The sequence below is a fragment of the Choloepus didactylus genome, chromosome 1, assembly GCF_015220235.1.
Source record: "Choloepus didactylus isolate mChoDid1 chromosome 1, mChoDid1.pri, whole genome shotgun sequence".
NCBI classification, from domain to species: Eukaryota; Metazoa; Chordata; class Mammalia; order Pilosa; family Megalonychidae; genus Choloepus; species Choloepus didactylus.
In genome coordinates, this window is record NC_051307.1 from 80,846,683 (window position 1) to 80,872,900 (window position 26,218).

The 26,218-nt window shown below is 34.1% G+C and overlaps 1 protein-coding gene across 8 annotated transcripts in view; it reads right to left on the reverse strand.

Moving 5' to 3' along the window:
- ZBTB20 (zinc finger and BTB domain containing 20) overlaps positions 1-26,218 on the reverse strand; it is a 911,487-nt gene that overhangs the window by 844,206 nt on the left and 41,063 nt on the right. Inside the window, exon 1 of one of the 8 annotated variants that reach the window (XM_037835744.1) lies at positions 21,801-22,515. The exons of the other annotated variants lie outside the window; for them this stretch is intronic. The gene's annotated coding sequence lies outside the window, so the exon portion shown is untranslated. Of the gene's footprint in view, positions 1-21,800; positions 22,516-26,218 lie in introns of those variants that run through there. 8 annotated transcript variants of the gene reach the window in all.

Here is a 26,218-nt window from a genome sequence, read left to right on the forward strand (position 1 = left end):
ATAAGCACTATTATCCTGCTTACATCAATACCATCATGAGTTCATTTATGTTCAATATTTATTTCCACATGAACGCCTTCACAAGTTAGTGTAGTGTTTATTAAGAAAACGTAGCAAAGGTGCCCAATTCGGGAGGTAGGACACAACAGTTTCAGGGCTTTATATTAAATGCTCACATACCACTTACGTAGTTAACGAATGCTAGAATCAATGCACTCCATGAATTACTCTGAATAATCACTCTAAGTGATGAAGAAGTTCCAAGCACTGTACTTGAACAGACATTCAAACCCACCTCATGCTGCCATAAAGAGTAAGACAAATTTTGCTATAAAATTAATATACAAAAATCAATAGCCTTCCTATACAGGACAAAAAAAAAATAATGGAAGAGAAGATTCTGTTTAGACTACTAAATATACAAGAAAGTATATAAGCAGCTAAATAAATAAAAGTTACCAAGGGGTAAACTTAATAAGAAATATTTAAAATTTTTACAAGGAAAACTATACATTTTTGAAAGACACAAAATGGAAAGACAAAGCATGTTCTTGGATAAGAAGACTCAACATCATAAAGATATTAAATGTTCCTATGTCAATTCATTAATTGATCATAATTCCAATAAAATTGTAACCAGGATTTTTTGTTTTTGTTTTTTTTACAAAAAAAGTTTATTTGGAACAAAAAAGAAAAGCCAGAAAAACCCTGAAAATACTGAAATTGTTGGGGGGGTGGGGCTGACAATTCAGATAGTAAAACATTTTACACAGCTTCTAAAATTAAAGCAGTGTGATAATAGTATATGCATAGAAAAACCAATGGCACAGAACAGAAAATCCATAAATATATCCAATTGCATAGGGAAATTTGTTATAGGAAACCATGCAAGTACTGGAATAAAAAAGAATTCCTTTACAACCTGAGAGTGGGAAAAATTTTTCCTAATTACACCTCAATGTCATAAGACCCAACAAAGTCAAGTAGCCAATATCAAAGCCAAATACCTCTTTGGGGCAGATAATCATCACTCTCATGAATTCTACAGAAAACAAAATCCAATATATCACTAGGAATCACAGAAATTGCCAAACTGTTTGGCAGAACAAACTCTGACACCTTCTCTTTCTTCATCATCATTTTTAAACCCCAGAAGAAAGTTCTTTCTAATAGAACCACAACCTAGGAGAGTCTAAACCACGTCTGTAGGATTTAGTCGCAAACAAACTACAATTGCCCACAACCCAACTCATATTCAAGAATTCTTCTCGCATTTCAGTTTACTTTTCAAACAGTATAACAATTTTTAAACTTCTTAATCCACTATTTATATTTTTAAAATACATATGTGACTTCTATTTGCCACAGGGCCCTTAACAGATATTTATATGTACCCTATAATTTAAAAATAATAATAATGCAAATTATGCCAAAGCTCTGTAAATAATATTTTCAAAAAATTTCCTGGTAGTAGGACCCCTGGTGCCCAGCTGGATTTAAGCCAATCTATAGTGTAACTGGTTACTGCATATCATTTGAGTCCATGATGAGACAGCGTCTTTGCTTACCTTGAAATATTTTACTTAACCAAAAAAACAAAGGATGTCAAGCCTCTTAAATTTGTAAAGATCATGTTCAGAATGAAAAATCTTGGTTGCTTTATATTTTTTCAAATAAACATTCCAAGAAACATGATACAGATTCTTTGGGCACCAAATACACCTTTACAGACTGGCAAAAATGTATATCAGAGACAATAGTTACAGTGTCTGATTAGAGTCTCTGGAACACATAGATAACATCTACATTTAAAAAAAATGACTACTGTCTCTACAAGTAGCTTATGAAAAAGCTCTCTAATAAACAACATAAAAATGGAACATTGGCAAAAGACATGATCACAGCCTAGCTGTACACTAATATTGCCTTGCAAATGAAAACCTGCACTGTTCCTTATGATCAGGGTTTCACCCATTTATTTGGTTAATCATTCAAATGGCTAAACAGACCTCTAATTTGAAAATAAAAACCAATTGATGCAATCACAAACAAGTTCTAAAATTGCGGTTTATAAAAATTGAAATCTTGTTCTAAGCCAAAACACACACACAGTTACCTTTTCCTAATCAGAGCATTCATTTCTCCTCATTATGATCTCACAAGCACATTAAAATCTTATTAACATTAATTACTTCTGAGCGTCTATGCATGAGCAGTGACAGTCGTGAGCGTGCGCGTGTCTGGATCATATCTACATTTATATACCTTGCTGCACTTTGCTTATAAAACATGTGAAAATATTTCTGCTAACACCAATTAGCTAATTTCACACACACACAGATAGTAAACTGCTGTCTCACTGCACAGCCTATCAGAGATTAGTAAACATATGGACAAACGGACGGAAAAGAAAGCAGAACACCTATTGAATGTGACAGCTAAAATGCCTTAAACTAAAGCCTTCATTCTTGAGGTGAAAATAAGTTGAAAGAACAAAATAACAAAAAATAAAAAATAATTAAAAATTTAGAAGCCAGGGATTCTATTTTCTACACAGATGGGTTCAATGATAGAGTGATAGAGACAAAGAAAAACTGGCAGGCAAAGAACAGCAAACACAGGAAAGACAGTTAACAAGAGAGACAGAGATGAAAATGTCCTTACATGTATTCATGTGAGCATATACACACACACACACATCCACTCCACATAAATATACTCACATTATAATTTGAACCAAAACAATAAAAACTTTACTCTGACCGTAAAGTATGAATAACAGCACACCACACCTCAAAATCAAACAGGTCTATCTTAACAAGCAAATAAAATTCCTGCTCAGACCAAATGATTTACACTATTTATACCAGGAGCATTATACATAGGAGCCATTCAAGCCTACACCAGAAACTCAGTGTAAATGCAGAAACCTAGGTAGTTATAGCCACAAAACTACACAGAATCTTTATCTTCACTTCACTTTCCCCATCTCTCAGTATTCAACTATTTTACCATTCATGCATACCCTACATCAAATTATGTCCTTTTTCCCCCATCATCTATCCTTTAGTAGGAATATTCATAAACAATGAGCCACTGGTTGTTTCATCCACATTTTCTCATTCGATCCATGTACCTATCTTCTCTCCACAACCTACAGTTTATACTAAATCCACAGTCCTATGAAATACCACTGTATCATTATCTCCATATTGTATCCTGAGTTTTTCTGCCATCTTTAATTTCTTCATTGCCAGTGACCACTATTTCAACACTACATCTTTTTACCAAAGAAAATATTACAAAATTCCTTATGAAAAACACTGGACATAGCCAAAAAAGATTCTATTTTTAGTTCCATAATGACTTTTCAGTGAGTAAAACATTTAACCTCACCAGATCACAATACCATGGTTTGTAGAAAAAAAGGAATAATAAAACATAATCCTAAGAGTATTTTAGCAATTGATTATTTTCATTAAATGATTTTAGAATATTTGACTAAGAATGAATTATAGAGACAATATAAAACCCTCATTCATCCAGCACAATTAATTCTGAAGCTAATTAAGTAGTTATTCATTCTATAATGCCAAGACTACCTACTATACAGTAGCTCATTGGCCTAGAGCATGGGAGTCAATGACCCACAGCAATACAGGTGTGCACCCATAGGCGTGCCATGTAACAGATGTCCAAGTGCTCTCTCTATGGAGTGTAGTACATGTTAGAGAAGAAATGGTAGGAAGCAAAGACTTTTTAACATGTATGAAATAGTATTTAATATATATTAATATAAAATTTAAATGTTAACCAAGAATATATTGAATTTTACTTTAATTTAGTATTATTAAATATGCTCAGAACTGGATAAAACTTAGTGGACACTTTCTGGAGAAAACTAATATGATAACAATCATTGTTAGGAAATGAAGTGTTAAAAGTTGTTAAAAAATTAACTAGAGGATAATAAAATAAGGCTAAATACAATTAAACTGTATTTAAAGACGAGCAATGCATGTCAAGTAGTTATCAACTTATTATAACAATTTTAAATAAAACTGAAGTTACCATCCTTACAACATTTACATAGACTTTATATAGGTAAACGGCAGTTCTTACAGTACTATTTACTACTCACAAATATTCTGCCTTACCGGATTTATCAAACAGAATGAAGTGTGCTCTTTAAAAAAAAAAAAAAAACAAAACCCTACAGAACTAAGAAAATAAAAATTTGAAAACAATCAGTGGTTGTCTGTCATAACACAATAGCACTCTATGCTTTAAAAATATATTCATCTTAATCAGTAAACACAAATATTTATTTATAGGTCACTAATAGCTTAACAGAATCTGGGAACCGAAAATTAAAGTGTTAGCAACCACGGCCAAATGAAGAGCTATGTGAATTTTTTTTTAAATCTCTAAACTTACAGATCAGTGGGGAAATGTAGAATTTATCAAAAAATCAATTTGCATTGACATTTTCAAGAATATATGCATTAAGGTAGACCCCTTATAATCAGAGAAGTATGGAAAAGGAGAAGTTGGCAAAGAATAATATAGGATAAGTATCAAAAGAACTGCAATGTCATATTATCAGCCTGTTATCTGCAGACATCTTTCCAACTATCCATTGATATATGACCATGGTAGAACTGGCAAAAAGCGCAAAAATGGGTTGAGACTTAAAACCCTCCTTCCCTCTTACAAATACCACATCACAAACCGCAAAGATTAGGTAGCCAAATTTCAATATAAAGGTGCACTTAGCACCTGAACCAGATTTAAGAATCATGGTCTTTGTTTTCCAATAAAGGCTAATAAGCTGAGGTTTTCTTAACTCTTTCCTGTATTTGTTTTTGTTTTTTTTTTTTAGCTTCTCAAGGAATGCTGAAATTGGAGACTACGTATGAAAAAGATAGTTTATCATTTCCAAAAAAGATATTCATCCAGATTGCCCTTCAATCCGTGAAATCTGAGATGCCTAAGGAATCTTCTTTGTGAAAGCCTCACAAATATATCCAAAGATGGTGAGTCCCATATGGCTCTGATAAATGAAACCCGTTATTGTGAATTTCAAGCTCTTCTTTAAAACAAAACACCATTGGGTGAATTTGGTACTCATAAAATAAAGCACTAATTGCGCGGCCTAACAGCACTATGAATCCTCTCCCTAGCAGACATTTTAAGTTGTGCCAAATTGGTTTTGGGATGTGAACAAATATCCTGGAGCCAGACTCTTTCACATGCACACACCATTCCCTGGAAGTAAGTTGGACACTCTTGGAAACTGCATTAACTCTTTCAGGCCACCAGGAAACCTAAGTCTCACAAAAAGCAAGGCCTATTTTAAGATGAAAACAAGTCTTTTGGTCTAAAGTTAAACCCCATAAAAGGTAAAATAGCAAAAACTGATTTTTGGCTAGCTCGGCACTAAAGTATCCATAGATATTAGAAAGCCCCCATACCCCAATGGATGCTTATTCAAACGTATCCTAGAAATCTTTTTCCTCTTTTCCTATATGTGCATAATTTCCAAGACATTAATAAGAGTTGTGTGCATTCAAGAGAACAGAATTCATTTTAAGCTTAATATACCACATTTGCCTCAGGCAGAGTGATAAGAAACTTTTGTTTCTTTGGTAACCACTTTCACCTTATTATAGCAGGAAACTTCTTGAGTTTTTGTTTCACCACATAAAATATAATTTCCATATTAGGATTTTTAGATGGTGTTTCCATCCCTGGTTCAGAAATATGCCTATAAACCTGGAGCTGCAAATTCAAATGGCATTTAATCTAATCTCATGTCCCTCCCACTCAGATTTAGGTTTCAAAAATAAAAACACTTCTTAAAAGCACATAAATATTAGAAAAACATATAACTACCAGCTTCCTTTATTTTTCAGTCTAATTTCTCCAGAAGCAAGGGAGTTTCTTGGGAACAAGTTGTTAATTTTCAGGGAATTTTAACTAAGCATTTCATTTGCAGTATATTGAAAACACAGTATTTTCCCCTTTAGCTCACTCCCAAGATTACTCAAACTCCACTAACTGTAATATTACACTTCTAGGTCACTGTCATTCTACGGCAGTCACTCTCCTCTTTTATCCTAACTGCTTGATAAAAATATAGATAAAATGAAAATTTATATTTTGGGTAGAAAACAACTGTCTGTGAAAGTTATTTTTTAACCACTTCTAGTTTATGCCTTCTGCAATATATTTCTTGGAGAACCATATTTAATTTCCTGCCAATTGGTATGAATTTAAGAGTATTACCAGAAGCCCATGTTCCATTTCTAACAAAGCCTTATATTCTAAAAATTAGCCTGTGTGTGCTCCTGCCATTGACTCTATAACTAAGATATAAAAAACCACCACCACCATCTAATCAGCAGGCTCTAATAGGAAACCAGCTGCTATTTGCAGGTATATAGGACACATTTAGTGAATCAAAATGTGTATCTGCTTCTAACCACAATTAATTAAAACTGCAATTCTCAGATTAGAAACCAAGGCTGCATATGTCCCAATATGAAGGACAGACACCTGATTTTCATTGGGGTTTTGGCGCTCTGAATCGGTTAGTGCACCAGGGCCTGCTCATACCATGCCTGATATGATGGCATCCATTTTAAGCCCTGCTGCACATTCATTTAGTCAGTTGATGGTAACCAAATAAAACTTACATTCCAGTTGAGCTTGTTTGGTATCCACAACCTTATTAATGGCCTTAAGTGGTAAACAATAACACTTAATAGATAACAGCAAAGAACTTTTAACTATTTTTTAAAGCAAATGTTTATTATATCAGTGTGAAATTGACTCACAACTTTGGCAGGCTAATACCAGAACCTAGAAGCAATTTTTCCACAGGGTCCAACCAGAGGGTATATTTAAGACACTTTAAAACCCCTTTTGGAAGACTAAAAGGCTGATTCATATTACTACCATGGTCCCTTTTCCACCCTAAATCTATATAATGACATGAATTCAGGAGAAAAAGTAACAAAACTTAGCTTATGTTCATTTCAAAACCCTCCGATCAACTATAACTAGGACTTAAAAAAAAAAAAAAAAAAAAGAAAAACAGCGGCTTATCTTTAAATAGGCATTCATCACGTTTTTCATGTTTAGAGTTCTGCCATGAGCTCAGAAGCAATTTATTTAAAACCACTTTTTTTCCTGATTTCATGTTCATTACTTACACAATCCAAATAAAATAGAGGTAGAAGGCTTAACATGATTACTTGCACACTGTACTTACCACTCAGCTGGTTCTAAATGGCCTGAACAGTCAAAAGATATATGCTCAACCAGCTTCGAAATCTGCAACTATCAGCAATATGATTTTTCAGATGCTAAGAGACGGTATCAAAAATTTAAAAGTCAGGAAATAAAGAGAGTAGGGATATTAAAGGAACATTATGATCAGTGGAGAAACCAAACTGACCAATTTATCTGTTGAAGCAATGAGTAAACTAGTTCCCATACCAGTACCAACACTGGAAACTGCTGTGTGACTTTAGAAACTTTATTTTACCTATACACTGCTATTTCTTAATCTGTAAAACAGGGGTAATAGTTTCAGACATCAACTGCTTTCTGCATCCCTACACTGGCTAGGGTCTTTAAAATTATTTCCCTGAGCCAAAACCTCACCCACATGCCATCAGATATTTTCCCTCCTTTCCTGTCTCCTTTGCCTCTGCAGGGAAATAAAATTAGCAGTCAAAGTTAAACATGCCCAGTGGGCAAGGCAGCTTTTAGTTTAAGGAAAGGAATTGAGTAAGTTGTATTAAAGTGTTTAATTGGCCCCAAAAGGTTCATTGTTGGGATACCACCTCCCACAAATAGGCTCCACTGGAATTTTTCTCAGGAAAATGGAGAACTGTTTTACGATAGGCATGCCCTTTAAGCTGGTCAAAAACCAAAATAAATTTAGGATACTCAAAAACGCACTACAGGATTTTCCCTGTGGAATCTGAACAAATCACTGAACAAATTTATGCTCTGTTGCTAAATAAGATTTTCTACAAAATCTTGTTTTAATTTCTACATCTGAAAAAAGGAATACAGATAACCTTCCCTTTATATTCTCATCCTTCTCCCTTTGCAGTAGCATTCATTTGTTTGATAGCTTTCAAAAATAGCTTTCTAAAAGCTATATAGCAAGAGGGTAGGAAAAGACTACCCTCAGAGAAGAAAGTTGAGCTAGAACCCAAATTTGCAATCAACCTGAAAGTCTACTAAAGACAACACTATATTCCCCTGGTTAGTGAATTCTGTGGTCCTTATTTAAATGTAACTTTTAATATTTAATTATATAGGCATTAAGAATAACCCCAATCTGTATCTATATTAATAAAATTATGGTTGTTTTAACATCTGAATGACACATTTCAGAGTTCCTTTAAATTGTAAATACCCCTATTGTATTTAAAATATTATTACATCTATAAAAAGTATAAAAATTATATTTTTTACACTTTATCTAAAGGATAAATGAGAAATTGTATTAATTTGTACACTACACTGTGTACTTAAGCTGCCAATTTATACTATGAGTCATATTTTATTAAAACAAGAGCACCAGCAATGCTTAGGAGTGAATTTCTTAATTTTACGGAACATTGATGCACTGATTCTACTAACACTTTCATTAGATTTTAAATGTTAATTAATTATTTTAAGACCCATAACAGTGCCTATGTCATGAAATCATTGTGTTTCATGGTATATCATAATAGAAAAAATTGAAATTTTTATTGACACAATTTGTCCCCATCCAAGAGTTTCAACTCTCAAATAAAAATACAAACAAAAGATTACTCACTTTAACTGTTTTCCCTAAAGAATTATGCATTGTTAACTGCAAACTTTACAAGACTTAAGAAAAAAATCACTGGATTGATTTAAGAGAAGCAAAGTGTTTTTTTCAAAACAAAGGAAATGAAATTAAATCATACAAAGTTTAATTAGCATTTAGTGACTAGTGCCCAGCAAATGGAGGAACAGCCTGATTCTGTAGGTAAACTGTAAAGCAGAGTCAGAAATTGTATATACTGGTAGTTAAGAGCACTAACTTTACTATCTACCAGAGTTCAATCCTAGTTCTGCCACTTACTAGATCTGCATTCTTGTATAAGTCGCTTAAACATAGTAACTAGTTTAAGAAATACCTCATAGCAAAAGTGTGGGGGTTAAGAGATCCTATAGGAAAAGTTCTTTAACAGTTCAAAAATTATAATTACAATTTAGATCTCTTTGGATTTTTCAGAAGACTTGAATTCTACCTCCAGCTAAAAATTCTCAAAGGAATATAAGAAAAAAATTTCAGTTTATTTTACACGGTGTAAGCAATAATTATTATATCAGCAATGCACTTTGTGGTCCTCAAAGTTTGACATCGTCATTTAACATAATGGGAACCTGGCAAAAACTTTTTGAATGATGAAAAAAATAATATGATACAATAGAAGGGACCACAGCCTCTGAATCCTGGCTTTGATACTTGACAGCTGTGTGAACTTGGCAATTTACTCTATGAGTTTCAGTTTTTTCATCTGTAACAAGGACAGAAAATCAGGGTATGTGAGAGAGTTGTTGTAAAGATTAAATGAAGCAGTTTATGTGAAAGGTAGTAATTTCTCCCTTCTGTAATTTTGGGGTTATATGCCAGGAGGGTAATGTTTACTTCTCAAACTTAAATTTTTCTTACATACCAGTATCGACTTTGACCCTTGATGTAAACTGAGATTATGTTTCATTAAGGAATAATGTGAGAGATGAGGATGAATTCAGCTGCAGCAGAAAATGTATTTTAGCAATATACCCTAGACACAAGAACAGTGATTGGCAAACCTTGCAATATATCAGAATCTATGAAGGAGTTTTTGTAAAATACAGACGCTTGAATACCAATCTAGAAATTCTGATTTAGGATATCTGGAAGCAGAACCCAGAAATCTGTGTCTTTAAAAAGCACCCAAGAGATTATGATGCCAAATAGTCAACTAAAGTAGTATTTTCTATTTTTGAAGTTAGTGGACCAAGCAATTACCTAAGTTCCATCTTAGACCTATCAAGTATGGAGCTCAGAAATTTGACTTTTAACAAACACCCTAGGTAACTCTACACTAAAGTTTAAGGACCACTGGGCTGAAGCAACAGCAAGATGGAAGAGTGAGATGCTTCAAGGCCCTGTGCCCTCACAGCAGCTTTGAACAACCAGCAAGAACTGGCAGAAACATCTTTGTCAAAGCTCCAGAAAACAGTTAAAGAACTGTAGTACCTGACAAATTGCCAAATCAAGAAAAAGGCTACTTAAAAGTGGTAGTATCTCCTGGCACCCTGGCTGGCCCCACTCTCACCCCTCGCTGGCTCTGCATAGAGCTGTCCCATGATCCCAGTGTAGATTCCTGGTCTCGATTCCTGAGAACTGTGAGGAAACTGTTTCCTAGTGAAGAGGGGACATTCAGAACCATGTAAATGAGTGAAATCCTGGAGCCACTGTGCCAATGCCCAAGACAAGACTCTTGCACAAAAAGGATCAGGGAGGCCCTAAAGTTTGGTCTGGAGCTATTCTCTAAACTGATTATATGGATAAACCCTGAAGAAGAGCACTCACACAGTTCAGTCTGCAAATACTGGGAAAGGTGTTTCTTTTTTCCCTTTTTTTTTTTTTTTGTTGTTAGCTCCTGGCAATCAAGGAAATCTCTATCACAATACTAGCTGGATACAAGCTTAAAAAACAGATGTTTCAGAATCTAAATTCCAATGATAACACTTTAAAATATCAAAATGTTCAGATTTCAACAAAAAGTCACAAAACATGCAAAGAAACAGGAAACAATGGTCCAGATAAAGGAGAAAATTAAATCATTAGAGACCATCAATGGGGAGGACTAGGCCTGGGACATACAAGCCAAATACTTTAAAAAATTGGTCCTAAATATGCTCAAAGAGCTAAAAGAAAAAATGAACAAAGAACTAAAGGAAATCAGGAAAAAGATAGATGAACACAAAGAGAATATCAATAGAAAGATGGAAATTATGAAAAGAAACCAAACAGAGAAGATGATCATAGTAACAGATACTAAAAATTCCCTAAGGGGGTCCAACAGAAGATTGGAGCTAGAAGAAGAATCAGAGAACTTGAAGATAAGACAATTGAAATAATTCAGTCTGAAGAGCAGAAAGATGAAAGAATGAAGTAAAGTGAACAGAGTCTGAGGAACCTTTGGGACATCATCAAGCATACTTAATATATGCATTGTGGGAGACCCAGAAGGAGAAGAGAGAACAGAGCAGAGAGACTATTCAAGGAAATAATGGTTGAAAATTTCCCAAATTTAGTGAGAATCATGAATATACACATCCATGTTGCTCAATGAACTCCAAAAAGCATAAACCCAAATAGACCCACATTGCAGTATATTATAATCAGACTGGCAAATGCCAAAGATGGAGAATTCTGAAAGCAACAAGAGAGAAGCAACATGTCACATACAAGAGAACCTCAATAAGAGATTAAGTGTCGATTTCTCATAGGAAACCATGGAGGCAAGAAGACAGTGGGATTATATAAATAAAAGTGCTGGAAGCAAATTTGCCAGCCAAGAATTCTATATCTGGCAAAACTGTCTTTCAAAAATAAGGGAAAGTAAGACATTCCCAGATGATCAAAAGCTGAAGGAATTCATTATCACTAGATCAGCCCTACAAGAGACGCTAAAGAGAGTACTACAAGTTGACAGGAAAAGACAATAAATTGAAGCCCCATGAAGAAATAAAGATCTTTAGTGAAGGTAATGACAGCAGTAAATATAAATGTCACTACTATTGTACTTATGGTTTATAACTCTACTTTTTACTTCCTACAGGACCTAAAAGACAAATGCATAAAATATAATGAGAAATCAGTGGTTTCAGACTCATAATGTAAAAACATATAATTTGTGACAAGAATTTCATAAAGGTGGGCAGGGGCAGAGGGGTATGGGAACATAGTTTGTGTGTTATATTGAAGTTAAGTTGGTATCAAAGCAACTGAGATTGTTATAGATTTAGGATACTAAATTTAAGACCCACGGTAAGTACAAAAAAAAAAAAAAAAATCAGAGAATATGCAAGCTCATAGAGACAGAAATTAGAGAAAAGGTTGCCAGGGATGGGGATCAGGAGGAATAGGGAGTTAATACATGATGGGTATAGGGTTTCTGTTTGGGAAGATGAGGAAGTTTTAGAAATGGAAGATGGTAAGGATACCACAATATTGTAAATTTGATTAATCCCATTGAATAGCATGCCTGGGAGTGGTTAAAATGGGAAAGTTTATGTAATGTATGTTTAGAATTTAAAAAAAAGAAAAGGCAGCTAAAGAGAAATGACAATTAAATGTGATACACAGTTCTGGATGGGATCTAGCAAGGAAAGAGAAAAAGCTCAAAGGGGTTTTATTGGAACATATGAAAAAGTTGCAATATTGACTGTAAGCTTTATATCAATGTTAAATCTTGAACTTTGTAACTGCATGTAAGGTGCATAATGAATGTCCTTGTTCTTAGGAAATATATATGAACTCAAAAAGACTATCAATAGAAAGTGTTCAAAGAGCATGATACATGCCACCTACACTCAACTGTTTGGAAGATGGAGAGATGGAAGGAAGGAAAGAAGGAAGGAAGGAAGGAAGGAGAGAAGGAAGGAAGGAAGGAAGGGGAAGGAGGGAAGGAGAGAAGGAAGGAAGGGCTGTCAGAATGTTAAAATTGGTGGAGCTAAGTATCTGGGAATAGGGGTATAGGGTTTGTATTAGTTTGCATATGATTTGTATTATTTTGGTACCTGTCTGCATAGGGTTTGTATTATTTTCGTAACTGCCCTATAAGTTTGAAATTATTTTAAAATTAAAAATTAAAAAAAAGAACTGGATTAGAATAGGTACTGAAATTTTTTCATTAAATTTGGCTATTTTTCAATGTTTTAACTTTTATTTTAATAAGCATCATTGGATGAAATATTTTAACCAGAGAAAACTCTAATGTTTGATTGGTACACATTATCATTATTAGCATAGGCTTTTAAACCAAAACATAGGAAGTTGGGCTAACATTTCAAGTCATCTCCAGAAGGTCCACCACCACCGAAAAGCAGTCCATTTGAGAAATCTGTGAATTACAGTGGGTTTGCAAAATTTGTTTGTGTTTTGCTTTGACTTAGATTTTTATTATCCATTTCTTCTTTAGAGTTGTAATAATGGTAAATATTATTTGTATAGTGCTTTACTACTTATAATGAAATTTCATACATATTAACTCATTTAATCCTCACAATAACCTTGTGAGATAGATAGGATAGGTAACATTTATTTTCACCTTTCTGCAACTTAGAAAAGTGAGCTTAAAAAGTTTAAGCCACTTTCCCAGAGTCATACAGTTTGCTGGAGTTTGTGGCGATATGTCAACTAAAACCTCAAATCTAAATTCTATGTAAAAATGCCTGAAATTTAAAACTTGGCACTCATTTTTAAGGGTTATGAATGTTACAGAACTCAAAACTACAATATATAGGCATGAATGGGCAATGCATTGTTTTCATAAACAAAAAGAAAAAAAGATCATCTTTAACATGATAGAAAGTAAATTTATAAAGGGAAATTTGAAAAGCAGGTGGTCTCAGAAGGAGTTTTTCCAAAAAAGGGGGGGAGGCTCTAAAATTATTTAAAACTCAAAAAAATAAATATGACAACATTACAAACCAGCCATATATATTCATTCACTCAGACCTCAAACATTTGAGTGTCCCTGTACTGAATGTCACAGAAGTTCTCGAGGCAGAAGGATGAATAAGACACGGACGCTATCCTCAAGGAGCTCATGATTTAGTTGGAAGATACACTTACAAACAATGGCAATAAAATGAGAGAAGTGATATGATCAAGCTATGCATATAAAAATTGTTCTGATTGTGAAGGAGCACCTCATTGTCTGAAAGCATGGTCTGAGCATGGTAAGAATTAGGTTAACATCTCTGACAATCCCTGCCTTCTCCACCACCAATTCTAAATTAAACATATCCATGTTTGTCTGTATTTTCTAAACTATTTTCATATACACTGGTATGAGAGGAGGGGTAAAATGCACACATTCTAACTTCTTCTCTGGTAGCAAGAATTGCCAAACATAGTAAAACATATTATAGAATTTTTGTGCAGCTACTGGAACATCAAAGCTTGAAACAATTTGCCAAATTTTTGCAAATGTCTTGTTCTTTCCTTTTCAGTGGCTTATGTATCAGTTACTTTCACAGCAACAGGGACACAAGGTGGCACTGTCGTGCTGACATTCATTTCAGGGCCCTTTCTGAATGGACAATTCGGAAGAGGCAAAAGGCCCTACTGTAAGAACTAAAACTATGAATTGTAACACTGGCCTTCTCCTTGTCTACCAGCATTAATAGTCCTAAGGAGGAGCAAATCCTTTTGCATTTCATGAATATCACATAATGCCTATATAGAAGAGAAAATACTCTCTGATGCCTTCTTCAAATTGTCATGTGTGTGTTCACAAAAATATCCAAAGGCATATAGTGTGGCCTTTCCAACAGCAAGTCAGAAGGGAAGTATTTACTATGGGCAAGGCCGTGGACATGGACCGCCTCTCCATCTAGTGGCCAGTGGGTAGGAATGGAGCTCTAGTAACCATGTTGTGTTTCACTGAGTTAAAAACAGGCCTTTCGTCAAACCACCCAGAGACAATTGAGTCAGTTAGCTTGATATTTGACAATATTTGGTTTATTTCATTCATTGAATCATTAAGTAGAACTGAAGCCCAATAACATATTGTGACATCTAATTAAGCTGAAAATATCAATGAAAAACTTAAAGTACTTTGGTTCTGTCAAAACATGTAAACTCCCTTATTCTTCAATCACTACCATCCTAAAGTTCTCTCCATACATTTGTGACAACTTAGAAAGTGCAGGCAGAATTATCTACATACATAACTATTTAAAATAAAATCATATATTCTTTTAGATAAAAGAAAATCTAAAAGGGGGCTTATCCCCTCATTTTACAGGCAAGGAAACTGAGAAACAAAGAGACTATGATTTACTCAAAGTCACAAAACTACGACCAGAAACCAAGGATTTAACCATTTTAAATCCTTTTTGGAACAAGGTGAGGTGTTTGTTAATTAAAGCTTCCTGATGAGAAGTGCTTTTTCTATCACACCATAGTTTCTCTATATTACCAGGAAAATGATTAGTTTTTACAATTTTTATACATATTTTCATGCTAAGTTGATATGATTGAAACTATTGTGTTAAAGTCCTAGCACATCTTCAAATGTATGAATATATTCTGAACCTGTTATAAGAACATGATTTTTTAACTAACCAATTACTCACATTCATTTGGCATTCAGAAAGCAAAGCAGCAAATGGGCAGAGGTTGGGGTAGAACATGCTGGTCAGAACTGTTGAACAAGAATAGTTTCAAAAAGTCATTATGTAAAAAGAAACCTGAGTCCACTCAGACTGATGAGAAGTGTAAAGTTAGTTTTTTCTTTTGTTTTATATAAAATGTATTTATTTTGTTTTTAAGAGAGGGAAAAATGCACACACACAAACATTCACTCAATCTCTTCAGCTGTTTTAATTGAGCTTGTGATGCTGTTGTGGGCATGCTTTGGGAATACCTTGTTGGAAAGGTTTCTTGAAAAACAAATGGTATCTATTCACGAACCATGAAAATTTGCTTACAACGCCAAGCCCAAGGCTTAAAGGGGAAAATGGATGAAGGAAAAATGGCAGTGGATATATTAGAAATGTGAGGTGTTTTGACTTTCTCTTCCATGGTCTTCTTTCTGTGGTACCACTGAAATGTGTCTTGTGGTGGAGAGGGAATTTAATAGATTTGTTTTAATCAGACATAGGGAGATTCTGACAGTTTAGGGATAAGTCAGGTGGCTTTTATTGAAGGTTAGGGAGAAAGTCTTGTTCTCTTATAATACTTCTAAATTTAGAAACTTCAAAAGCACCCACCACCCCAACCTCAGTTTTTCTTATTCTTATCTCCACTTGTTTCTTAATCATCTCTATTCTTCTTCCCTCTAGAAATGAGGAGTGGGATAAAGATCACTGTTGATTTGAGGAATGAGAAAAAGAAAGAACTATTCCAGTTCTTTTGCCCTACCTAAAGTCCCTTTTTGCCCTATAAAGTAACATGTGCAAATGACCAAGAAGATGGAGACATTAGTAGATATGTACAGACCAAAGTATAATTATTGGGCCAAGAAAAATTTGTGTGTCCAGTATTAAGGAAAAAGAAGACAATATAAAGCCATCCTTGTGACTATATTTGCATAGTTCTATTTAAACAATAAATGCTTAAAATGATACTCACAGAGTTTTCATACACATACTTATATCTACCAGAAAAATTATATAGAACAGTCATAGTTTTCTACTAGTAATAGTTTTCAATTAAGTTTTAATATGGTACCTTAACAAATTTAATTTTCGACCATTTACATTTCATTTACTGGACAGAAGCTCATACTATCCAAGGAATTTCCCAGCAACAACAAAAAGTCATAATTTGATTACAACAATAATTCAGAGCACATTTTCGACAGGAAAGGTAAAAAGGCAAATGTCCAGTCTCATTTAGTAAAAACCCAAAGCCTTCTAAACATTAGAGAAAATTAAAATTTCAATAAAATAAATAATTCAAACACGGTTTAAAAAAAAGTTTAGATTAAGAAATTTCCTAAAAACAAAATAATATTATTATGTATAAGATTATTATTGCCATTTCTTTACTTAAGTTTCAATTTATTGGGCATCTTTTTAATTTGCCAAAATCCCAAACTGCCATTAAATAGTTTTATATTTATTGAATGTAAATCCTTACATTAGTAATTTAATATGGAAACTTTTGAAATAAATTCTTAACATTTTAAATACATAACACCTAATATGAATATTAAAGATCTCGAGACAGAAGCATTCTGTGACAAAATTACTCTAATACTAAGAAGGTAAACACATTCTGCTGTAATTACCACCCTTTCCATCAGTTTCACAGGGAAGACTGAATATCCGGAAATTAATAATAATATCCTCAGTTTCCACCTGTAACCCAAATGAGTCATTGATCTCAGAGCCTTGCTCCTTCATCTCAGTATTCCCACTTGGAAGTCAGTACCTAACTTACCCTAAGTTGAAGTAGTTAGGATTGTATTGGTTAATTGACCAACACCCCAGGCTCGAGTTTCAGTTGAGTTTCCTCAAGCTGATTACTTTCAAGTGAACTGTAGAATCACCAAAAGGCTTGGTTCCAGAGTAGAAGAAAGGTTATGAAGCCAAAGCCGAGCATAATTTTTCCACAGTTTATTGTAGAAATAGTATGTCACTGTTTCATTATTACAGTTGAACAGCTAGAGTGGCAGAAAAGTCATCTTTCTTATAGGTCCTTGAATGCTGTTTTCAACATCTGCTGGACTGGTTACTACATACACAATATGAATAATAGATAGCATTATTTCTTCCCACATCCCCAGAAACTCTATGCTGAAATTAGAATAAAGAGAGCTCAAGGATATTTTTCATATGTTAAACATAATTGGCATCAATGTTATTTGAAGATTAAATGTGTATCTATATAAAGGGAAAACATGAATTTAGGCATTCTCTAGAATTTCTAGAATATGAATACTACCCTTGCATTTCTGGTAAAGAACAAAAAGGATCTTGTTGTTTTACCTGACATTGGCTATATGCCCTGAGAATTCTGCAAAATGCTAGAAATTACTTAAACAAAGGAAATACATTAAACATAGATTTTCAAGAAAATTACAAGTTTTAAGTTTTACAAAATACCTAGGAATCCTACACATGATTTGAAGGTTTGGGTCAAAGTATCAAATGGTCAATGTCTACTATAGTAGCACTGTCAATAATACCTAGTGTATAGGGTAATCAAAAGAGCTTATACAATATGAAAAATCATTTAAAAGGGGTTGGTTTTTAATTTAATAACTCTGGCATGTATACACTTGCCCAATTGCTAATGTTTATTGTCTTTGATGTAGGGTGACCTGTTCCTATGTAAGTAATGCCTAAGTTCTATAATTTACTTGTAATAGTTACACAGCCATACAAACTAAAAGAAAATACTTAGATATTCTTTTCAGTGCTTTGTTACTTTTCATGCTAACTTAGATGCTTACTAGTTAAGTAACTTAGGATGGGCATACTACTTTACTTCTTTCATAGAAGCTCAGTGAAGCATATTTTCCTCCATACTTTAAAAATATATTTCAAAAATGGTTTCCAAGACAAGTCAGCTCTGAGGTCCATAATCAACAATTAGACCTAAAGAGGCCACCACTGGGACTGAAGAAAGCTGGAGATATCAGTCCTTGCTTTGCCAGAAAGGATCACTAGTTAGCAATATCAGCCAGACGCTGCTTCTGCACACCTTGCCAGACCTTGGGGCAACACATTTTCTCAGGGTCTGAACTTGGCTTCCTATATGCAGCATGACCAGCCACTACTCAGGCTTGGGCAAGTTTATGAACACATCCACTGATAATTTCTATATTTACAGAAAGCCAGAACATGTGTAAATAATCACACAATTGGATATTTATGAAGTGCCAGATTTTATGAATATGAGAATTTGTTAATTAGCACAAGGACTAATCATTAAAATTCAAAAATAGATAAATAAACAGGAATGCCATTTATTTGTTAACATTTCATGGGGGAAGTATGCAGCTGCTATTCTTTTGATAGATGTAGACTTCTGGAGAAAATATGTGAAAAAGAAAAAGTATCTGCAGTTTTTGAAACCCTAATGAGTAGAATCCAGGAAATCACTATAAAATCTTTACATCAATAATAATCATACTCCCCTTAACTTAAAAAAAAAAAAAACTCTCTGTAAGTTAAAATAATATCCTTTTTTTTTTTTTTTTTTTTTAAATCTCAATTGGCATGTGCTTAATGTTTGAATTATACTGTCTGCCATCCCACTGTTTTGGTCTTTTTAGAAGAGCCAAAGCTGATTTTCATCGGATAAGAGTTAAAAAGCAAATACACATCACTCAGTACCAAATTGTTTTAGCTACAGGGCATGACAAAGCATGAAATAACTGCTTTAGAGCATTTCCTTATGTGGGTGTGTTAGATAACTGTCTGCTCCAATATTAAAATGAAACACACTTTGACTTGACCAAGACTTCGGGGATCTAAACAAGCAGATTTCATGTGCTGATAGGAAGAACCCACCAGTAACAGCAACAATGGTTCACAAAATTTTCTGGCAAAATTTGTGACACAAGCCTTTCAGCTTTCCAAAACCCTATACAGCAGAGTATACTGGTTTTAAGTTTACTCACGCACATTTGACAATGTACTGCCCTATTTAGATTGTGATAGTCCCTCCCACAAAAGGCAAAAATTATTTTTCCTACTAAAAATCTTTTAGATCTACTGAAGGCTAAAATGATAAAGCAAGATAAAACATGTACACATCCTAAAAATTAAACCAACTGTTAAAGTGACTAAAATTTTACTTGTTTTTATTTTTTCTAGAAGGTAAAAGAAATTTTTATCTTCTATTGTAAGACACTCAATTTTTTGTTTACTTGTTTTTATTTTTTCTAGAAGGTAAAAGAAATTTTTATCTTCTATTGTAAGACACTCAATTTTTTGTTTGCTTGCTATTAACATAAATATACTTGACATGAAAAATTTTAAATGTCATATCTGCAAAGAATCTGATTTATTTATCGATATATGTATGAGAATATAGACATACATGAACATATATGCACACAGATAACTTCACACATTCATGTGTACAGAAAAAGAGAATGGTAATCAAGAGAAATAGGAAAGACTTCTTTTGAAAAAAGTATAATTTTAGATAGTCTTCACATTGCTAACATAGGAAATGACAGGTGCATGAGATATGCAGTTTTGTCATATAAGTTTTGAAACAAATTTTGGGGTCAAGGTTTGAACTCCAGGACATTGTATTTGAAACACCACTTACATCCCATATTAACATCCACTCTGAATAGACTCCCCCTTAAACTTTGGGAAAAATAATCTCAGACAGGACCTGATTTAGTGTACTTAGTATTTGTACTACTCTTGTTTAAAGCTGGCCTTGCCAACTTAAAAGACAGTTAAGGCAAGATAAGCAAATTAAAATTCTCAGAATACATTTTTTAAAAGAAAAGGGAAAAAAGACTTTTAGCAGCAAAAGTTCACCACCCTCCCCAAATAATGGAATATTAACAAAGATTTTACTAGGTTTGAACCTTGAGAATGTGTTGGGGAATCTGTTCTAGTGTCCCAGGTGGGTTAAGAATATTACTTTATGGAGACTTCTTTGTGTTGTCAGAGAGGCCTAATGGAATTTCTTTTTAAAAGAAGAAGAAGAAAAAAAAAGCTTGCCACTTCTACTAAATAAATAATTTACTACAAAAAGGTGAGTGTTATTATCAAAGATCTCCAGAGATGAGCATCCTTTTTCTATCATTGATTATGTATATGCCAAAATCATTTACGTGTCTTACTGTCTAACTTAATTTTTAACAAACGAATAGCAGTTTTACCTTCTGACAAATCCAAATAAAACTCCACTAAAGAACCCATTTCAAATGGAACTATTTAACTCTGAATTACGAAGAACACTGGTCTAGGAACTCTTCAACAATTTGTTAGTTGTGAAATGCATCTTTCCCCACCGTAAAAAAAAATGGAAGGAAAAAGAAAGCACCTCAAAACTATGTTTGAAATAGCAAATACATTATTTATAGTCCACAAAATGTTAAATGAATACTTACGTTTGTTGCACAAGATGGCCTGACACACTTCATAGCTTCTACTTTGTAAAAAGATGGCCAGTCCCCCACTCCTCCCACCCCAAGCATAAATAAACAGTAACATACTAAAAGGAAACTGTCCCAGGATAAAAACTGCTTGTTGAGAAAGTTTGCATTCTTACTAACCACAGTGATAGCCCTATAAATGTAAAAGTCCATCTGCAAAATAAAAGTTAGAAAGCAAATTACCTTATTCCTTTCAAAATACAGCCCCCAGATGAAATCTAGAAGACTGCGCGATGACAAAAATAATTACTTGATTCTTACAATCTTCAGTTCTTATCTCTCCCCTTAGGTTCAATGCCATCAAATAAATATGCTGGCAAAAAGTATTCAACCTGTTTCAAGGATTTAAACTGTAAATATGGACTTTAAACTTCAATGTAAAACAAAGAACAAGAGTCTCACTTTGGTAATGCCCACACTGGCACTGCAGCTAAAACTCATTGGCAAATACTAACAAAACCCAGTTAGCAATAAATAAGGACATCGTGATATACAGACAGACAGATGGAATTGCATAAACAGACAAGAAAAGCAAAGAGAGTAACAAACACATGGAGGGGTCTGTGTTAAAAGAGTGAAAAATACTGATTTACTTGGTACTCTACTGAGAAAAATAAATAGGTTTATTTGTAATTATTTTTAAAGTAATAAAACTGAATCACAAGGGCACACCCTTAAATAAGTAGGAAGAAAATTAGTAGAAGGTGGGCCTCCTATAGATGTTCCAAATTTTAGGCTAGCAATAGCTCTGTCAAACTTAAACCTGGAAATTAAAATTCAAGAGAGAAAGAATAAAAGCATTGGGGGCTAAAGGAGATGATAGGTAGAGGAGGAATTGAAGAACAGGGTTTTTTTTCTTATAAAAGTTGTCTGCCCTACCTTCTTCCCCAGCGCTGAGTTTCTCTTCTCATAATCGGTGTCTCCCTGGAAGTACAGTGTGAGTGGTAATGACTGCCTGCCTCCCTAATGAGTCCATTTTCCTGCTCTTGATGTTGTGTATATACACACACTGCAACCTACCTTACAAACCACAGAGACGGGAAGAGAGAGAGAGCAGAAGAGAGGGAGGGAGAGGGGGGCAGAGAGGGAGAGAGAGACAGAGACAGAGCAAGCGAGTGAGAGAGAAGAGGAGAGAGAGAGAAAGAAAAACAGAAAGAAACACAGAGAGAAAAGCACAGACAAAGCCCTCCTACCAGACAGCAGACAGCCCTCCTTCCCCTATCCAGCAAAATAAAACTCGTCTAATGCAGCAACAGGTTCAGTATTGCCAGACTAACAGAGTGAAAAAGGTATATTCTCTATATCATTACTGCTTGCAAATGAACAGTTTAAGAGCAGCTGGCTCCACCTTCTTTATTTATGCTCCATTATGAGGAATGTATTGTTTCAGTTCTGGCACACAGTACATGTAATTATCATAAATACATTTTTTTGCATATTAGCAGGAAATAGTGAAATGCAGAGCTTATTTGTGCAATCTTTTAAATTATTTTTTTTAAGGTTAGAAGAGTGTCAACAAATCTGCTCTGACAAAAGCCTAATAATGATTTTAAAGTCAGAGCAGTCTTAAAGGAGGCTCTGTAAGAACAGACTCCATACAATAGGAAAACTGATCTCAGACAAAACTGCTAATTGCAAAATAGAAATCATTGCTCAGGAAACAAATCAAGACCATACACAAAATTGCAGACAACAACAGAATTAAGTTTAATTAAGTCACTAACAGACTAGCACTCTATAAAAAAGGAGACTGGCTTTTTATTTGAAGCATCTATCTGTACAAACATCACAATGCAGTGTACTCTGTGTGAACAGGTGCAATGCATAGAGTACATAGTGTTGTAACAACAGAAATAAATCCCATAAGGAGCTACATCTCAAGCAGGACAAGGTTTCATAGAATATGGGTCTGAAACTACAGCAGGCACCTTTTGTTCTTTTATTACAAGGGGGAAATAAAAATAATCGATGCTTCTAAATAAATCTTCCCTAAAAGGAAAACAATACTGATTTTCTTTGTCTGATACCTCTAACCAAATTTTTTCACATGCTAGAACCAAAATAATGCTGTTATTAGACTCCTCAACCCATCAAATGCTCCCCACTCCGACTCTCAGGTGCCTTTTCTCCCATGAGTGATATATTTGCAGCTATGGAATTACAAACACACCAGAAAACAGACCTAGTTTCAAGTCATTCTCCTCATCCTCCAATTTTTTAAAACTAGACTCTGCTAGATGATTCATACCTCCTTCTAGCACTATCAACCTAGAATCCACGTTTCTTAACTTATTTCTATACTGTTTGGCAGTGTATCATTTGGATGGAACCTAAGAACATTAGAAGTTAAATTTTCTAAAGAAAATTTACATTAAAAAGAAAAATATAAGTGCCCCTGACCGATCCAAACCCTGCATGTAGGCACCAATAATCCTAAATATATTAATTGTAAAACCATCCTTTTTATATGGTTTAATGTTTTATGTGTTTCAAAAATTAAAATGTGTCCCTTTGCATAAACAGAACTAGTTTACTATACAAGCTTCAATTCCTTTGTATAAAAATAATTTTTCAATTAATAAAATAAGTAACTTAATTACTTCAGTGAATGACTTACAATAATCAACTACATCTTCACCTAATTCACGAAAATCTCTTCAAGATTGTCAATCAAGTCTTGGGTCTTCTTCAGAACATAGATCAATATTGTTTTAGCTATTTTAATAACCTACAGTGCAGAAATTAAAAGGGCAGTGTCTAGCCACACATTATGTAGACCATCCTGGGAAAATTTTAGCAAAAAGCCAAGAGTCCAGACATTCACGTTTCAATAGAAAACACCAACTTAAATTCTTGGGTTCTGTCCCAGTATTCTACCTCTCTCAAGGGTGGTTGCTGAAAAGGGAGCACACATACACAAAAAGTGAAGTAATAGACCCCAACTTGCAGTCACATCTTGAGAAAAATCTTACTAAAATACATGTAGAATCGCTAAACTCCAGGCACTCATCTTGCCTCTTACTGCTCAGTCTGGCAATTCTGTTTTCCTACTATTGCACTATTGTTTCCCCAAGGCTTTATTCAAATGTATTAAGAAAACTGGCAATTAAAACAGTACACAAGCCTCACAAATTGACAGATTGATTCAAATTGGATAATTGTATGCACTAACTCTTAAAAGTAAGGCTATATGTATTTTGTTTTGTTTTGTTTTGTTTAATCCAAGGAGAACAAGAAGACAGGATCTGATTTCTACCAGCAGAAGTCAAAAGGAATGTGAAGGATGGAGAAGGCTCTTCACCTTTCTAAAGAAGAACTAGCTAGATGAATTTAAAAGAGAAAAAAAAATATTTTGGCTTAGCAAAAAGTGCACAGCAACTCAACACTTTTCCCATATCTGCACACTTTACAGGATTCCAAGCACAATAAGTGGCACATTCTTAGTACTTTCTGGATCTCAAGATACACTCTTCTTTGATGGGACAAAGAACACAATTTGAATTAACCACAGCTCCACATGAAACAATAATCCTATTGACTGTCAAACTCTGGAAGTTATAAAGTTATTTGAATTAAATTGAATTGTTTCCTATATTGATATGCCATGGGGCAATTTGGTCCTGTAGAAAGATTCTTTAAAGTGGGAATTAAAAACTGGTTTTGGTCCTAGCACCTCCGGGAATAGTTGCATACCCTGGGCAAGTCAAGTAACCATCCTCAGCTCCAATTTCTTCATATCAAAAGTAGAATTTTAAAATGAAGGAATTAAACTAGATAGCATATGATGCTGATGATAGATAATACTGAAGTGCCAAGCATTGTTTTAAGTACTTTTCGTTTTTTCATAATTAACTCATCAAATTCTACTAACGACCCTATGAGGTAGGGATTATTTTTAGTAGCATTTTCCAGGTGAAAAAACAGAGAAGTTAAGTAGCTTGCTTGAGATCACATAGCATAGTGGCAATGGGATTTGAACCCAGCCTGCCTGATATAGAGTCCAGGTGTTGCAGGTACACCATCCTGTCTAGTGGTAGATAAAGCACCGTCCAACCATAAGATCTGTGCTTATGGCAAATACAATGTCTCCTGATGATTCATCACCATACCTCGCTAACCAATGCAGTATAGTATAAATGTGCTGTTCTAATTTATTCCCAAAGATCTAGATACATTTGCATTAAGGGCCCAGCAACTTTAAAAGTTTATATCACTTATTCAGCTTCCTTCCTTTGTTTCCAAATGTCCATAAATATATGCTTCCATTTGTTTGTCCTAGAAGATAACCTGCAATCAATAAGGCTATCAATTTACAAATTCTAATTGCATAATATGTAGTTCCCACTGTTTATTCTCCTGAATACCTTGTGTTAAATATGTGTGTGTGTGTGTATGTGTGTGTGTAGTTCTTAAAGACTGCCTAGATCAAATATCAGATGTATCAGATAGTAATGCAAATAATTGTTTATTTATTATTTAATAAATAAAATACAGAATGTTTCCTATTTTCTACAGCCTGAGAATGAAAAAAGCAAGAAAAACAAGAATGCCATTATAAATAATTTGTAAAAGATATTGAATACCATAATATGATTTTATACAGCTGTTTTTAACTTTGAATTATTTAAAGATATATTCTGAAGACTTTGATACTGTGACTTATTCTTCAAGAAAGAATTTACCCTACTCTGATCTTTGTGCATTAACTTAAAAGGTATTATGTGTCCACTATGAGCCATATACCATACTTGGCAGTGAAAAGTGAGGATAAAAATATGACGTAGTTCCTGCCTTTGGAGAGAGGTCACAGGCTGGCAGGAGACAGGCATGTAAGCAATATAATTACTGCAAACAAATAATCTTGACCCATAAAATGTGATATCGCTCATAATACAATGCCTTAAACTTTGTTCCCCCAAAGAAAAAAAAAGCTGAAAATGAAATCCAACAAAACAAATATAAATGCCTAAATTTAAAATGTGGCTAATGAAAAGGCATGTGTCTGTGTATGTATGTGTATGTATGTATAAGGCAAGGGGAGGTGCTGGGGTTGAACTCTGAAGAATAAAAAAGTTTATTCCCTAATAGTGTGGTTTATAGATCCATTAAGAACACTTTATCTGTTTTCCCCAAGGTGCCCAGTAAAGTGTCTTATAAAAGTACACAGTACATGTGCTTGTTAAATGAGTGTGGAAATCAGTGATAGCTATTGGCACTGGAACATAAAATTTCATTACTTTAAAGTTACAAATGCCTTGATCAGAGATTGTTCTATTGGCAAGTGAATACTTCCAAAA